Source organism: Bos grunniens, chromosome X (genome assembly GCF_055505025.1).
Source record: "Bos grunniens cultivar Pamir isolate PY7600 chromosome X, Bosgru_T2T1.0, whole genome shotgun sequence".
Classification (NCBI taxonomy): Eukaryota; Metazoa; Chordata; class Mammalia; order Artiodactyla; family Bovidae; genus Bos; species Bos grunniens.
Genome location: NC_141194.1, coordinates 23,116,890 through 23,133,867, shown reverse-complemented (window position 1 = coordinate 23,133,867; position 16,978 = coordinate 23,116,890). Strand labels below are relative to the sequence as shown.

Below are 16,978 nucleotides of genomic sequence, written 5' to 3'. Positions count from 1 at the left end.
TTTCTTTTACAACTACGAAAACTGTAACTTTAAAATCCTAAAACAGCAATAAATAAAACTGGAATATCATTACCAAATCAGTATTCTGAAGAAAAGAAATCTGGTAGAAGTAAAAATATTTGATAAAAATGAAATAGATAATATGCAGAAGTTACTAGTTTAAATCAGGAGAAAACAGAGATCTAAACTTGGTTTGCTCGACCCCTACTAACTTGCACTATCTAGGAGCTTGACTACTCTTTGAGAAAATTCTGTTCCAGTGTCATCTTACCTTGTTTAGATGGTGAACAACATATTCAATACGTTCAATGTGTTTTACATATACCCAACCTGTGGCTTTCGAAACTTTAAATCTGCAAACAATGTGATTTATATGATTAATACATTTGTATTCTGAAGCACAAGAAAACTTATGAAAAGTAATTAACATTTGAAAATACTGAACTCCTCCCTCATCTCCTTAATCTAATCAATTTTCACTAGATACTTTTCCTATGGATAAAGCAAAAATGATATATATTTTTAAAAATGAGTTGCACTTAAACTCCCTTACTATATAAAACAGTAAAGAACATACAAGTTTTGTTCCCTCCACCCTACTACTCTCTAATGTTTAGGATCTTGACAGCTCTGTTTCAAAACAAAAGGTAAGAAAGTGTCTTGGCCTCCCTCCCTAGATGTGGGAGGAGCTGTAGGACTTGGCCCTGGAAGGCGCACTGGCTTCAGGCATTGTTGGAGCCCTGGCCGCGCCTCTCAGCCCTGCTCTCTCTGCCTGATCTCTCAGAGCCTCGTCATAGAGGTCTGGGAAGGAAGTCCGGACGGTATCATGGATCTTCGCCAGTACCTCCAACACCTTCATCTTATTGGTTTCAAACAAGCTTTCGGGCCCCACAGGAACTCGTAGTGTGGAGCATCGCCACTGGGCACCTGTCGGTACTTCAGGTACTTCTTCTGCACCAGATCTTTGGTGATGAGCCTTCTGGGCTCCCCAAAGATCCAGTGCCTCCTCCCAGTATAGACCCCCAACACACTGAGGAATTCCCAGACCTCCTCCCTGGTGGCATGGTTACCCTTCATGAAGATAGTACCCAGGGGCACCATGAAGAAACCAGACTTGGGCAGACCCCATTCATCACTCAGACCTTCATCGCCCCCGAGGTTGAGGTTGTTGATGAGGGCGTTGATATTCCTGCTACGGTCGACTTCCGTCAGCTCCAGGCCAAATACCAGCTCCATGTGCTTAGAGGCTCTCCTGAGGATCTCAGGGATGTGCTGCCTATACTTGGTGCCAACGACCTTCAGCAGGGTGTGCTGCGAGATGGGCTCCTTCTTGGTGTACTTCTCCAGGAGGAACTCCACCAGCATGCTGGCCTTCTTGGTCAGAGGATCTATGCAAGGACTCTGAGTGGCAGGGGCTGCCTGGGACGCACCTGCATTTTCCTCCTCTGGGCCCTGGGCACCTTCATCAGATCCTGCACAGGAAGGCCCTGCATCAGGAGAGCTAGGGGCCATTGCTCCCTGAAACTCCTGGTGATCTCCAGTAGCAGGGGAGCTCAGAGGAGAACCCTGAGGGACAGACAAGGGGGAGGAGGGGCACTTCTCTTTGGGGGCTGCAGCAGCACTGGTCTGGGCCTCCTGGGGACACTGAGTGTCCCCCTGGACCTGGTGGCATTTCACACGGGCATGGTACTTCTTCCTGTGCCTCTGAGGCATGGTGACACAGGTTATGGATCACAGGCGCATGCGGGCAGGGGGGCAGGCAAGGAGGGCACCTAGAGGAAGGACAAGAAGATGTTGTGAGCAACTGCAGTGAGGAGATTCCTCCCTGGCTTGAACCAAAGCCGCCTCTGAGGGGTCCCTGAGGCCAGTGCTCTAGGACCCACAAGTCTTGTGTTCTCCTGGTGAGCCCCTCCCTTGAGACGACTGAGTAGGAAGTGAGAGTGATCGCTGGGGCACAGTCAGACAGACCTGCCTGGGCTTTAGAGGAAAGCCTGTGGGGGCTGGCAGGGGAGGCAGGTCCTTTCAGTTCACATTTCAGAGTCATGATGAAAACCGGGGCAAGTCTCCCTCATATCCCCCTGCCCCCAAACCCATCCAACCTGTTCCCTCTCTTGCTTTGAAGTTGACATTGCCACCTTCCCTGTCACTCCAGACGATGAGAGGAGGGAATGTTCAGAACTCGGATGAAGGAAGCTGGGACCCCCCCTTCTGCTATCTCGAGGCTGCCCCTTCACAACCAAACTGCAACCTCCCCTGACAGACCACTGCCCCCATCCCCGTGTTTGGCTGGGAGGAAGTTCTGGCCGCAGGGGAGGGTCCTCAGTTGGCCGTGTGATGCGGAGAATGATCATTACCCTGAATCCCCCCAAGCCCTGACATCCTCCCTCTGCTGACCTGCTGCCAGCCCTTTGGAATGAGGTCCCCTCTTCCCCGAGTGTCCCGTGTCAGTAATCGCAGTCAGGGAGCCCCTCAGCCTTCAGAACTTCCCAGATGCTGACCGGTTGCTTTCTGGCCAAGTCACGGTGGGTAAGGGGTTAGGCGTGGCCGCCAATCGTGGGTGTGGAGACACTCAGTCCCCCACGGGTCCCTCTTTCATGCTGCAGAATCCCGGACTTCCCTCTACTGAACAGAACCAGGGTCCAGCAACCCGGCACCCAGATCTACCACCCGTGGACCCAGGTTATGTCCTGAGAACCCATGTGCGTAACCGATGGACATTGGACCTAAGAGCCAGGTACGAGCTTCCTGGCGTAGAGCAGGTGTGGGGTTGCCGGGGGGCTGGGAAGTCCCCTCTTTTCGGATGGAAAAGGTGTTGGGAGTGACAGGGCATATCTTTGTAACTATCCAGTGCACTGGTAACACATGTAAACTCCGACTTGGACCCCTGATGGGACCTCGGACTCCTCCCTCTGGTCACAGCTACAGCAGGTCTCAATGATAGCAGCCCTCTCAAAGATGGCATTGCACCCCGGCATGGATAGGGAGCCGTCACTTCCTATCATGCACATCTGGGCTCCAGGAGGATGGCAGGGGCGGGGCCTGGGTGGGCGGCGTTGTGGGGGGTTTCCAGCAAGTGGGGGGATATGGGACCTTCGACTCATAGTGGGTTTGGGATGTACCTGCTGATCTCAGTCAACTGGCCTCACTCCTTACCTCTCACTTCTCTCAGTAAACCAAGCAGGAAGAATTTGGGAGCCCGAGCCGGAAAGCCTTCCTGGACCTGCTGAGACAGACAGTGAGGGCACTCTGGGGCACCTTGTGTGCTGAGTGATCCTCTCTGTCCTCTATCTCTGCCTTCCTCCGACCGTAATGCTGCATTACATTCCGTCTGCTGACCTGAGGGCAAGACCTCACCTGGAAGATGTCAAATCCACAGACGCCTGGTGAGAAGTGCACCGGCATCTCATCTGGACACTTCTGCCTAAGGCTTCCTGGAACTGGCTGCTGCAGGTAAGATAAGCAAGAGGGAAGGATGGGTGAATGCCTTCTGTGGTGTGGAACCCCTCACATCTCACTCAGGATCTTCATATTGACTGCAGGTGGAGCCTGGAAACCCTTCCCTTTCTGGTATAAAACCACCCCTGTCCCCAACCATGCTCCACACAATCCCAGCAGAGAAAGTGAAGGGGCTCCTTAGCCTGACAGTTCTCACTGTGGGCTCTTAGTTGACTGCAGGTGCATTGCTTGAAAGTTCTGAGATGAATTTCGGTCTTTTTGTACAATTATTGTGATACAAGCTTTTCTCTTTTAGTCCATGTGTGACAGTCTTTTAAGCTCATCATTTACAAGGGCCAGTTGTCATCCACTATCAAAGTTTGTGCTGGTTATTGCATGACCTCTCGGCCATACTGCCATGTCCATCCCAAAGTTTGGTGCCCCATGTTCCTGGCATGGGGCTCTGAGATGCTGTCTCAGGTTCTCCAGTGAACCAGTAGAGATTAATAGTCCCACGGCCCAGTGGAAGAATCAACCGCTCCAGTTTCAAGCCTTTTCCAGCTGATCCTGTTGTCTGTTTCATTTGTGACCTGCACACCTGTGTCAGCCTCAGAGTACTCCCCCACCTGGGTACTCACAGGGTCAAGTTCAATGGAGGCATTGTTCCTCAGGGAATATTTAGTTTTGTGTTCTTGCTTTTGTTAGTAGTTGTCTTTATTCCTTGTGTAAGTTTTCCATGGTTTGTTCTGGGTACAGGAAACAGCCACCCACGTGTGACTGTGGTCTCAGCTACTCTGGATGTGGTACTCAATCTGTAAAGGATTTAAGGAAAATCGACAGTCTTACAATATGCCCTCAGAAATACACATAACATACTGTTCTGTTTGAGATTTCTTTTTCCTAAGGCACTCAGGAAATTCTTGTTGCCTTCGTATAGACTGCATATATTTTCTAAGGTTTCTTTGTCACTACATTTTTCATATTGTTGCTTTCATTTATGGTGTGTTTTCTATTACATGGTTTGAGTATTGTCGATTCTTCCAGAACAGTCTCTTGATTTTGCTGTGTTGATCATTTTATGCCAGATTTCTGAAGTTAGTTATATGTGGCAATGTTTTCTGAGCCTGTTTCCTAAGAATTTTAATTCAAGGATCAAATTCTTACTGTGATATTTTGTTTTTCATTATTGCACTTTTATTAATTTTGCATTGGAGCATGTAACTCTGTACTGACTATGTGTTCTTATGCATATTTTTTTCTAGTTTTTAAATTAGCAGACTTTTAAAAAGCTGTTTTAATCGACAGATACTTGCTGTATAATGTTGTGTTGTTTCTGCTATACAACAAGATGAATCAGCGCTACATATACATATTCTTCCGGCCTAATGAGACTTCCTCCCACCCCCTCATCTCACCGCTCTAGGCTGTCACACAGCACCAGGCTGAGCTCCCTGTACTATATAGCAATTTCCCACCAGCTATCTTTTGTACACATGGGACTCGATATTTGTCAGTGGCACACTCTCAATTCGTCCTACACACGCCTTCCCTTGCTGTGTCCACAAGTCAATTCTCCACATCTGTTTCACTATTCCTGCCCTTCAAATAAGTTCGTGAGTACCATTCCTACTTTCCATGTATATGCGTTAATGTATGTTACTTTTCTGTTTCTAACTTACTTCAGTCTGTATAACGGGCTCTAGGTGCATCCACCTCACTACAAATGACTTAAATTAGTTCCTTTTTATGGCTAATATTCCATTGTATGTGGCTACCACAACTTCGTTATCCAGTCATCTCTCAGTTGAAGTCTGCTTTGCTTCCACGTCCTGTCTATTGTAAGCAGTGCTGCAATGAACACTGGATATAGGTGTCTTTTCAATTATTCTTTCTCAGTGTATATGCCCAGTATTTCTATTGCTGGGTCATATGTAGTTTTAATTATAGTTTTAAAGGAATCTCCTCAGTATTCTCCATAGTGGCTATATCAATTTCCATTCCCACCTTTTCTCTAAACTCTCCCCAGCATTTACTGCTTGTACAATTTTTATGATGGCCATTCTGACCTGTATGAGGTGACACCTCATTGTAATTTTGATGTGCATTTCTCTCATGATGAGCAATGTAGCTCCTCTTTTCATGTGGTTATGAGTTTGTTGCCCCTCTGTATTTCTTTTTTAAAAGAACAGATTTAGGATTGGAGAAAATTCAGCAGATAGAATAGAGAGGTCCCATACAGTCACTCTCTTCCTCCACTTGGTATCTTCTATTATTAACATCTTGTATTGGTTCAATGGATACAAGTTCTTTTTTACAGTTGATCAACTAATGTCAATATGTTATTATTAACTATTGTCCATTGTTTACAATACATTTCACTTTTTGTGTTTTACAGTTCTTTAGTGTTTTTACAGATGCATGATAGGATCAATTCAGCCAACACGGTGTCGTGCACAGGAATGTGAATGCCCTATGGATCTCCCATTTTCCATCTGTTCATCCCTCAAAACCTCACTTGGAATCCCTGATGACTACTGAATGTTTTACTCTTTCTAAAGATTTGCATTTTCCAGACTGTAACATTGATGGAATCATACAGTATGTAGGCTTTTTGTACTGGCTACTTCTGCTAATCAATATACATTGAATTTTCTCTATAAGGTGTTATGGTTTGAAATGTTTTCTTCCAGGACTGAATAGCATTCCATGTAGCTTACCATACTTTGTTTGCCCAATCGTGTACTGAAGGTCATCTTTGGTGATTTCGATTTTTGGCAGCTATGATTTATTCTGCTATTAAAATTTGGTTGAAGGTTTTTAATGGGCTTAAGGTTTTGGCTCTTTTGAGTAAATACCTTAACGTTCATTTGCTATATCATATGATGAGACTATATTTAGCTGAAAAGTATTTGCCAGACAGTTTCGAATGTATCAGTATCACTGCATTCTCTTTAGCAGTGAATTCGTTTTCAGGTAGTTTGCCTGTTTCCTCTTCATTGATTTGGACTTCTGTGTTTCTGGTTTGTTCCTTCATTTGTGTAGTATTTCTTTTCCTTTTTTCATTATTATTATTTTAGTTATCGTTTTTGAGGTCTCCTTTTCCCAGGCTTCAAGGTTGAATTCTTTCTTCCTTTTTGTTTATGCCCTCTAATGTTGGTCCAGTGGTTTGTGTAAGCTTCTTATAGAATGAGATTTGTGCTGTGTTTTTGTTTGTTTGTTTGCTTTTTCCTCTGATGGGCAATGTTGACTAAGGTGGTATTTCTGTCTGCTGATAATCGGGTTTGTATTTTTGTTTTCTTTGTGCTTTAGATGAGGTGTCCTGCAGAGGGTGCTATCAGTGGTTTGGTGATGCTGGGTCTTGTATTCCTGTGGTTTACTTTGTGTCAGTTCTCAGTATTTGATATCCTAGGGTTAGTTCTCTGGTAGTCTAGGATCTTGGAGCCAGTGGACTCACTCTAAAGGCTCAGGGCTTGACCTTGAATTTTGCGTGGGTCTATATATTCTTTTCTGCTGGTCATGTACTCCTGTCCACTCAGCTGGTATTCTGCATGCACTTCTGTGTCTGAAGGTGTATTCCTGATGTATCCATGGAGAAAGATGTTTTCTAGAACGTCCACCAACTCTTCTTGCCATCTTGTTCCTCCTGGGCAAAATTCATCAGAGTCCCCTTGGACTGCAAGGAGATCTAACCAGTCAATTCTAAAGCACATCACTCCTGAATATTCATTGGAAAGACTGATGCTGAAGCTCAAGCTCCAGTATTTTGGCGACCTGATGTGAAGAACAGACTCATTGGAAAAGATCCCGATGCTGGGAAAGACTGAAGGCAGGAAGAGAAGGGGACTGCAGAGGATGAAATGGCTGGCATCACCTACTCAATGGACATGAGTTTCAGCAAGCTCTGGGAATAGATGATGCACAGGGAAGCCTGGCATGCTGCAGTCCATGAGGTTGCAAAGAGTCAGACACGACTGACAGACTGAACAGAACAGATGAGTCATCAAAACATTCTTGTCATTCCTATATTTTCTGGATGAGTTGAAGCCTTTCCTTGCTGCAAGGCTGATTCCCTTACGGTGGCAAAGAAAATGTAAGAAAATATGTTCTCTGCTTGGTTTATCAAGTGTGATCCAGGCACACATTTCCCTGGGCAAATTATATGAGCTTTAACCAAAACCTTGAGGGCTTCTTGAAATTATCATTGTCCCTATGAGCCACAAACTTGAGGGAGGATTGACAGAAACAATAAAAAAACTGACTTCTGGCAACATAAGAATTAGGAACATGGGGCTTAATGAATTACAAATATGATGATAATTTTCATGAATTTTTGAAAGATTACTGTCTTTTAAAAATCTTTCATTTTCTAGATATAAGGGAATTTTTTAACACAGCAATTTGATAAATTGTACGTTGTCATTAGAATTGAAACATTAATTCTTCTCTCCCTACCTATCACTCCAGAAATTAGAAACTCTCAGTGTTCTTATTTTCTTAGGAAAATTGTTATTTTTCAAAAGTTCAGTGAGAATCTGTTCTTATAGGGGGACAAAAGTGGAAACATTGATTACACTACCGAGACTTTGACTGGAATGTCATATCTGACAGACACAGGTAGACTTGGATATGACCAGATAACTTGAGTAAACTAAGGTTAAACATAGGGAGCCATAAAAACCCGTTGGAAAAACAGCCTGGGACCTTGCTGACAGAATTCCCATCAGCCTTACCAGGTGAGTAAGGAAGATCACTTCTGGCAGACACAGGAACTTTAAGATGTTTTGGGGACTTCAGGAAGAAAGGCATTCATCCAGATCTCTAGGTTTGACAACAAGTCTTTGCTGTGGCTTCATAGCCTCAAGAGGCTATTAAAATTTCCTTCTGGAGACTCCTTATGAACCATTCCAGCAAAGCAGATTTAAAAGTGCCTATTGGCAAATTCGTCTAGTCAAGGCTATGGTTTTTCCTGTGGTCATGTATGGATGTGAGAGTTGGACTGTGAAGAAGGCTGAGTGCCGAAGAATTGATGCCTTTGAACTGTGGTGTTGGAGAAGACTCTTGAGAGTCCCTTGGACTGCAAGGAGATCCAACCAGTCCATTCTGAAAGAGATCAGCTCTGGAATTTCTTAGGAAGGAATGATGCTAAAGCTGAAACTCCAGTACTTTGGCCACCTCATGCGAAGAGTTGACTCATTGGAAAAGACTCTGATGCTGGGAGGGATTGGGGGCAAGAGGAGAAGGGGATGACAGAGGATGAGATGGCTGGATGGCATCACTGACTCGATGGATGTGAGTCTGAGTGAACTCCGAGAGTTGGTGATGGACAGGGAGGCCTGGTGTGCTGTGATTCATGGGGTCGCAAAGAGTCAGACATGACTGAGCGACTAATCTGATCTGATCTGATCTGATTGGCAAATTGTTATTCTTGCTGTAGTTAGATAAATAATCAGGCTGAGTTTATTGAATTTAGACTTCCTTTGCAAACAAATTAGGTCTTAGTTTTCCTGTCTTCGGTAGAAATGAGGGACATGATAGACAGAAAAAATTGGTTCAATAGAAAGTGTACTATACATGTGTGGGTATTAGGTCCTAGTGGTATTACGTTTCCTTGAAGTTTTATTATTTACTTGCAAACTGGGTTGGATCCCGAATTTTTCTAGTGTCCACCCGTATCTAGCTGCAACTTTCTTACTAAAATTCCCGATTTCTCCCATCCTTTTGATGTGTCTGTGAGGGAGACGGTAAGCTCCAAGTGATACAACTCTGCCATCTTGATCCGCTCACTCTCCCATTCTTTTGACTTGAATCACTGAGAACTAACATTGCCATTTTCCTAAAGTCCTGCAACGTGAAGCTACATGACTTGATGCAAAGATCAGAGAAATTTTCACAACACCTTATGTTCAAATAGACTTCATGCCTGTTGCTGTATGAGCCACTCAGAAAGTTAACCTGATCACCCAGAGATATTGCTAACTGTGATAGAGACATTTCAAACGGCAATAGTTGCTTCGATCCTGACACCTAGAAAACTAGACTGACTACCCCCTCAGCTCAGAAACTGGTTTATAACCAGCTCCAATGATAAGTGTCTGCTTTTCTTTTGTTTCCATAGAAATGCCTCTTATTAATAACTACCTGATACCACTTGCATCCGAGACCTAGCTTTGGGAGCCCACCTGCATCACAACCTATTGAAATGAGATACCACTCTTTAAATGAACTGACCTGTTCTCAGAATGATGCAACTGCTGCCATGAAATGGAGGACTCCACTAATCCATTCTCTCTCTCCACAGTGACCAGGTCAGCTTTTACCATGTGAAACTTGCAGGCAAGTTTCGGAGGAGGGACCTGTCAAGGCTTAGGGCACTCTGCCCCCAAATATATCACAGTGGCGTATTGATCATTTTGAATTCAAGTTCCTTAAGAAACAGCCAACAGAGGAGTGACATGCCGCCACCCCCCGATTTCTGCCTCCCTGAGAGCAGGAAATACATCTCATATGAAGGATGTACTGCCTGCATCTGGAGGCAGAGGGAAACCCTTCTAACCAGAAATAGGCAGTTCAAGCAGAGAAGCCTGTATACACAAACCTTGTTAAGTCTTTCATTTACTACCCTGGGTACAGATTCTGTTTAGATTCCTTACTAGTTGAGTACCTAAAACCTAAGTTGATTTGTCCTGTCGATTACTCACAAATTGTTTTGTTATCTACAAAATAAAGAAGCTGCCTGCTTTGCCCACTACTTAGGTCCTGTTTCTATGACACTTCTTGTGCACGTGAATTGCAATTTGTCTCTTTTTCTCCTGTTACCCTGTCTTGTGTCAAGTTTATTAGTAGTCTAACCACAAGAATTCAAAAGGGGTAAAGGGAGGAATGTCCTTCCCTAAACACCTCAAGGGAGTTCACCCTTACATCTCAGAAACTCCCTGGAGACAATGGGCATAGAATACCAGTCTGTGCACTGGAATCTCCTGCATTGAGATAAGAGCAGAAACACCATAGATTTCTGTCTGTTAGGGGCCAAATTGTGTCCCCTCAACAAATGCATATTGAAGCCACAACTCAGAGTACTTCAGAATGCAACTGTAGTTAGAAATAAGGTCTTTAAAGAGATGGTTGAGTTAAATGAGGTCATTAGGATGGACATAAGCCAATGTGACTATAAGAAGAAATTGAGACACAAAAGGAGGCACCAGGGATATATGCATTCAAAAGGAATGCCAAGTGAAGAGGGTGGCCACCTGGCAGCCAAGGGGAGAGGCCTCAGTGTAAACCAGCCCTCATCTTGGACTTGCAGCATCTAGAACTCTGAGAAAATAAATTTCTGTTGTTTCAGCCACAAATTCTGTGGGGTTTTGTTGTGGAAAGCCTAACAAATCAGTATGTTAGCCTAGGTAGAGATATCTTCCTGGATAGTCCGTTTACTTTACTGTCATTTCTTAAGGCTATCTCAAGATCTTGCTTATGTGATTGCAGCTCCTTGTTTCTAAAGTTGTATGGGCATAGGGAAGGTCTTGATCTTAGCCTCACCAGAACTAGCATAGAGCCTTTCAAAGAGCAGATGCTCAAAAAATAAATGAAGACAGTAAGAGGTCTAACTTGTTAAGATTTAATACCTCCTGCATTTTTCAAGAAGCATATTGAGGTATAAATTATTTAATTTTGCAAAACAGAAGACAGAAAAGATGGAGAACAATCAAAGTTGATCATGTTTTGACATTTTTTTCATTTTTTCATTCCATTGTCCCAGCAGTATTATTGTGGGATTGCTTCCCATTTTAACAAAAGTCCCTATTTTGATGTCAAATTTTCTTATCTGGATGATTTTTTAAAAGACTTGGTGTTCAGTAGGGGAGGGACAAGCTGCTGGACGTGGCCGTGGAACATGCCTGGAAGTGACAGTGGTGCCAGGCCTGGCTGGAACTGTGGCTCGAGCTCTCTCCTCCTCATCTCGCAAAGCTTCTTCATATTGTGATGAGAAGGCACTGGGGACCGTATCATTGACTTTTGCCAAAAACTCCAAGACTTTCATTTTGCTGGTTTCTGCATGGGCTCGTGGGCCCCACAGGAACTCATAACATGGAGGATTGCTGTTGGCAACCTGGCGGTACTCCAGGTACTTCAACGTCACAAAGTCTTTGGTGATGAGCTTCCTGGGCTCTCCATAGATGAAGTGTTTTCTCCCAGCATATACTCCCATCATATTCAAGAATTTCCAGCTGTCTTCCTCAGCGGCACAGTTGCGCCTCACGAAGATCACACCCAGAACTGTCATCAAGAGACCGGTCTTAGGTAAGCCCCAACCATCACACAGTGTCCCATTGTTGGGCAGGTTCAGTTTGCTGACAAGGTCATAGGAGTGGATGGTTGAATCAACTTCCTTCAAGCCAACTGCAAAGAGAGCCTTGATGTGTTCAGAGGCTCTCTTGAGAATCTCAGCAAATCAGTCGTGGTATCTTGAGTGGATAATCTTCAGCATGTCTTCCTTCATGATGGGCTGCTTCATTTTACACTTATACAGAAGAAACTCTTCCAACAAACTTCTCATGCTGTTCAGAGTATCACTGTAGGTGTTCTCAGTAGAAGATGAGACATCGGAGGAACATGGATCTTCCTCATCTTGACTGGTATCTTCTTCCTCAGATGTTGTGTCAGAAGTAGTTGAAAAAGTGCTGGTAGTAGATGGGGCTTCCGAAGACCCCTGGGAAGTGCTATTTGACCCAGTAGCTGAGGAGCTCTGTGAATTATCTTCTAAAAGAGAAGAGGTAGAGGGAAGCTCTTCCATTACTGCAGCGGGCTGAACTCCCCTGTGACTCTGGGGCTCATATTGGGCCTGGTGGCGTTTCTCACGGATGCAGAGCTTATGATTCTGACGCCGAGGCATGATGCCTGAGCTGGGGGACAATGATTAGAAGTGTGAGTAGGAGGGCAGGTGATAAGGGCCCACAGGAAGACGAAGGTTGAGTGTGCAGCCGCAGCAGTGAAATACCACCTTGGTTATCACGAAGGCTACATTTGTGGTGTTCTTGAGGGCACTGTTCTGAAAACCCCCAGGGTTCCTATTCTCCTAATCAGCTGTCCTTTGGGAAACATATTGAAGAAAATTAGAGTGATCTTTAGGCTTCATCCTGCTACCCCTGCCTCAGGCACACTAGGGTGACAGAAGGGGCTGGTAGTCTCCTACACAGAGGCATCTGTTATTTCACATTCAAGACCACCACCCAACTAGTGGCCAGTCATAAGACCCATTCCCTCTGCTGTCCTGTTGTCATCACAGTTTTCCCTGGGATTTCTGAGAAGTGAAGAGGTCCTCAGCTTATCACCCCAGTTAGTAGATATCACCCAGTACTGAGTGCTCAGTGGGAAGTTTTCTGTTCTGGCCTCTGGAGTCCTCAACATGAATTAAGAGTGCTTCCTTTGGTGCCCCATAGGGCCTGGTGTCCCCACCCCTTTCTTAGAATAGTATCTGCACCTTCATACTAAGGGGTTCACTTCCTACACACCTGATATAAATAAATGTTGGTGGAACTTCAGCTTGATAGCTCTGCCCTGGTATTTCAAGGGCTACAAGGAACAGGGCAGGATTCATTATCACTTCTTTCATTGGTAGATGATCCCTCAGTCCTTGCTTTGACCTCTGTTGTGGCCTGAAATTCTACCCTCCCTTCCCCTTAGGTCCACCCCATCTACTACTATACTTTTTTATAGTAGGGCAAGCATCTCCATGAGACCCCTAGGAGAAAGTAAGATTCTCCTCATCTGTCCATACCCGTCCTTGGTCTTCTGATGCGCAGAGGATGAGAAGAATCATATGGTTATGGTGTGTGTGGTTCCCTTCGTCTTCAGGGTATTCAGTTGGTTTCTGGAAAACCTGGAAATAATCTCACTGCTGGCCCTAGTCTATACCCCTTGGACCATGTCCCAACCCCACTTGTGACTTCATAGAAGGAAATGGGCATGTCATGTCAACAATGAGCAGGTATCCCAGGGATGCCAGGAAGGGCAGGGTTCTGTGTGGTTTCCTCAGAGTTCTGAGGTCAGGGGGTTTCGTAAGTCCAAAGCTTGACTCCTGGCAGAGTGTGGGGCTCCTTTCTCTGTTTATGGACGGGAGCTCTCTCAGACTAAGGTCCTCACTCCCTGTGATGCCAGAGAGGGAAAGTCTGGGAATGCCACACGAGGCTACTCCTACCTGTGCCTTCAGGGACCACATCAGGATTCAGGCTTCTTGGTAACAAACTTCCATCACAAATTTTATTTCCAGGCTATATTAGAGAATATGCAAGTCCAAACAATAATCAAATCCACATCAAATCTAATGCTCCCAAGCAAGTAAAACTAAGCAGTATTTCCCTATTTGAGCACCTGTTTTAATAGGTGTTTGGGGTTAACTTCTCCACATGGATGCAAGGACAAGTTTATTTGTCTCAAGGACCAGCAACTTCCCTCTCAGGTGCTTTTGCTTGTCCAAACCACCCCTAATTTAATCCCATTGACAGTAAAAATTGAGCCCTCCCTTAAAGTTTGCCAAATTACACTAAACATAACCTAATTAAACTGCCTGTTTACCAGAGCAAGTTCTGGTGCTCCCATCCCAGAAAAAGAGAGACAGTCCAGTGATGTCTTGGCATCTAGCTGCAATGGGTATCACCCCTATTTCTCAGAAACTCTCTGGACAGCTTTTGATCACAATGTGTATTTTGAGTGTTCACTTGCCCTGGCTCAAGTGCACAGGGCCCCTTCCATTCCCTATGGTTTTCGGATATCCCCAAACAATCGTGAATACATGGTTTAGATATACTCCAGGTTTACAGCCTCACCTCTGAGAACCTTCATATGAGTGTCTGGCATCACTCCCACAGCTTCATCTAGCCCATCATGCATCTGGACTGAAAATGACCTCCCACCGAGGAACTAGACTTTTCCCAAGACCCAATGCCACCTTAATCAGGTAACTTGGACTTGATTACTCGCATCTGGAACCTCCTCTTCCACACCTCCCCCATTTAAATTTATGATTTGTTTATTCCTTAGAGTTAGCTCACCACCTTCCTTATATGGTCCCTGCTGCTAGACTCAAAATTCCATGGGCAGTGGCTTGGGCTTCATTTTCTTACCAACCCGGTACTATAAGACAGCCTTCTAAACAGAAGATGGTCAATTAATTTGGGAGAAAAGCAAATAATGAGCAAAGACTCTCCTTTATTATGATTTAAATGTCATACAGTTTGAATAAGCTAAACAAATCTAAATCCATGTTGTTAACTTTTAAAAGGAAAGAGGACAGATAAGAAGACAAAGAATAAACCAGCATTTAATCTGAAAGGTTTGTGATCCCAAATACTTATCTCTAGGATTCTTACACATTTCCAAGTAAAATTCTATTCCAATGTTATGTTACGTTGTTCTGGACCATAAGGAAAATATTGAAGTCTTTTCAACTTCTTTACAAATAATGAACTCCTAGTCTTAATCCCAACAGCAGTAAACATTATATCCATGACATTAATGAACCTAGATTCTGAAGCAAAATAAACCTTATGAAGAGTAGTGACATTTAAAAATAGAAAAAACCTCTACTTCCCTACCTAAATCATCTATTTTTGACTAGATATTATTCATATGGATAAAAGGAAAACATGTATATTTTGTTAAACCTGCACCTAAACTCCCATACAACTTAAAACTGTGAAGAACATATGGGTTTTGTTCCCCCCACCCCTACTACCCCGCGCTATTTAAGAGGTGGACTGTTGTCTTCCAATACAAAGGGAACAAAGTCCCCTGACCCTTCCCTAGATGCAGGAGGAGCTGCAGAACTTGGCCCTGGTAGGGGCACTGGCTTCAGCCATTATTGGAGGCCTGGCCGTGCCTCTCAGCCCTGCTCTCTCCACCTGATCTCTCAGAGCCTCGTCATAGAGGTCTGGGAAGGAACTCGGGACCGTATCCTGGATCTTGGCCAGAACTTCCAACACCTTCATCTTAGTGGTCTCAGCATAAGCTCTCGGGCCCCACAGGAACTTGTAGCCCGGAGGATCACTATTGGGCACCTGGCGGTAGTTTAAGTACCCCTTCTGCACCAGATCTTTGGTGATGAGCTTTCTGGGCTCCCCAAAGATGGAGTGCTTCTTCCCAGCATGGATCCCCAACACACTGAGGAAATCCCAGATCTCCTCCTTGGTGGCACGGTTACCCTTCATGAAGATGATGCCCAGGAGCGCCATGAGGAGACCAGACTTGGGCAGCTCCTCCTCATCACTTGAACCTTCCTCAACCCTGAGACTGAACTTGTTGACGATGGTGTAGATGTTCCTGCTGCAGTCGACTTCCTTCAGCTCCAGGCCAAACACCAGCTCCACGCGCTCAGAGGCTCTGCTCAGGATCTCAGGGAAGTGCTGCTTGTACTTCCTGCTGATGACCTCAGCATGCTGTTCTGTGTGATGGGCTCCTTCTTGGTGTACCTCTCCAGCAGGAAATCCATCACCATGCTGGCCTTCCTCATCAGAGGATCTTTGCGAATGCTCCGAGTGAGCAGGGCTGCCCGGGCGGCATCTGCACTTTCCTCCTCGGGGCCCTGGGCACCTTCCTCAGATCCTGCCCAGGAAGCCTCTGCAACAGGAGAGCTAGGGGCCATGGCTCCCTGAAGCTCCTGGTGATCGCCAGCAGCAGGGGAGCTTGGGGGAGAACCCTGAGGGGCAGAAGAGGGGGAGGATGGGCCCTCCTCTCCTGGGGCTGCAGCAGCACTGGCCTGGGCCTCCTGAGTGTCACCCTCGACCTGGTGGCATTTCCCACGGGCATGATGCTTGTTTCTGTGCTTCCGAGGCATGATGACACAGGTCAGGGACGGCAGGCGAGCATGCAGTTATGAAGGTAGGCTTTGAGTGGCCTTGAGGAAGGACAAAGAAATGTTGTGAGCACCTTCATCAGGGAGGGTCGTCCCTGGTTTAAACCAAGTCCGCTTCGTAGGGGGGCCTTGAGTCCACTGCTCTAGGACCCACAAGTCTCCTGTTCTCCTAGACAGCCTGTCCCCTGAGACCCGTGAGGAGGAAGTGAGAGTGAGTCCTGGGGCACAGCCAGACAGCCCTGCCTGGGCGTTAGAGGGGGGCCTGTGGGGGCACGCAGGGGAGGCATGTCCTTTCAGTTCACATTCAGAGTTAGGATGAAAAATGGGGAATGACCCCCTAGCACCTGCCCCAATCCCTCTTCTGCTCTGAAGCTGATGCTGCCACCTTCCCTGTGACTCTGGAGAAGGAGAGAAGGGAGCGCTCAGCCTCCCACCTAAAGGTCCCAGGACCCACCCTTCCGTACACAAGCTCTAACCTCCCCACACAGACCGCAGCCTCCCTTCCCCGTGTTTAGCCGGGAGGAAGCACTGACTAGAGGGGAGGGTCCTGATTGGTCCGTGTGTCTGGTAGGATGGTCCTCACCCTGGCTCCTCCTGAGCCCTGACATCCTCCCTGTACTGACCAGCTACCAACCCCTCAGACCGAGGTGCCCTCCTCCCTCAGTGTCCCGCATCCAATATCATAGTGAGGGTGAC

General features: G+C 45.7%; 3 pseudogenes across 1 annotated transcript; all 3 read right to left on the bottom strand.

The window, feature by feature from the left end:
* Positions 1–673: 673 nt before the first annotated feature.
* On the bottom strand, positions 674–1,728 carry LOC147339968 (melanoma-associated antigen B17-like; annotated as a pseudogene).
* A 9,302-nt stretch (positions 1,729–11,030) lies between these two features.
* On the bottom strand, positions 11,031–12,325 carry LOC147339967 (melanoma-associated antigen B5-like; annotated as a pseudogene). Its single transcript, XR_015158517.1, has one exon. The product of XR_015158517.1 is annotated as a melanoma-associated antigen B5-like (transcript).
* Positions 12,326–15,233: 2,908 nt separating this feature from the next.
* LOC147339966 (melanoma-associated antigen B17-like) lies at positions 15,234–16,264 on the bottom strand (annotated as a pseudogene).
* Between the last annotated feature and the right edge of the window lie 714 nt (positions 16,265–16,978).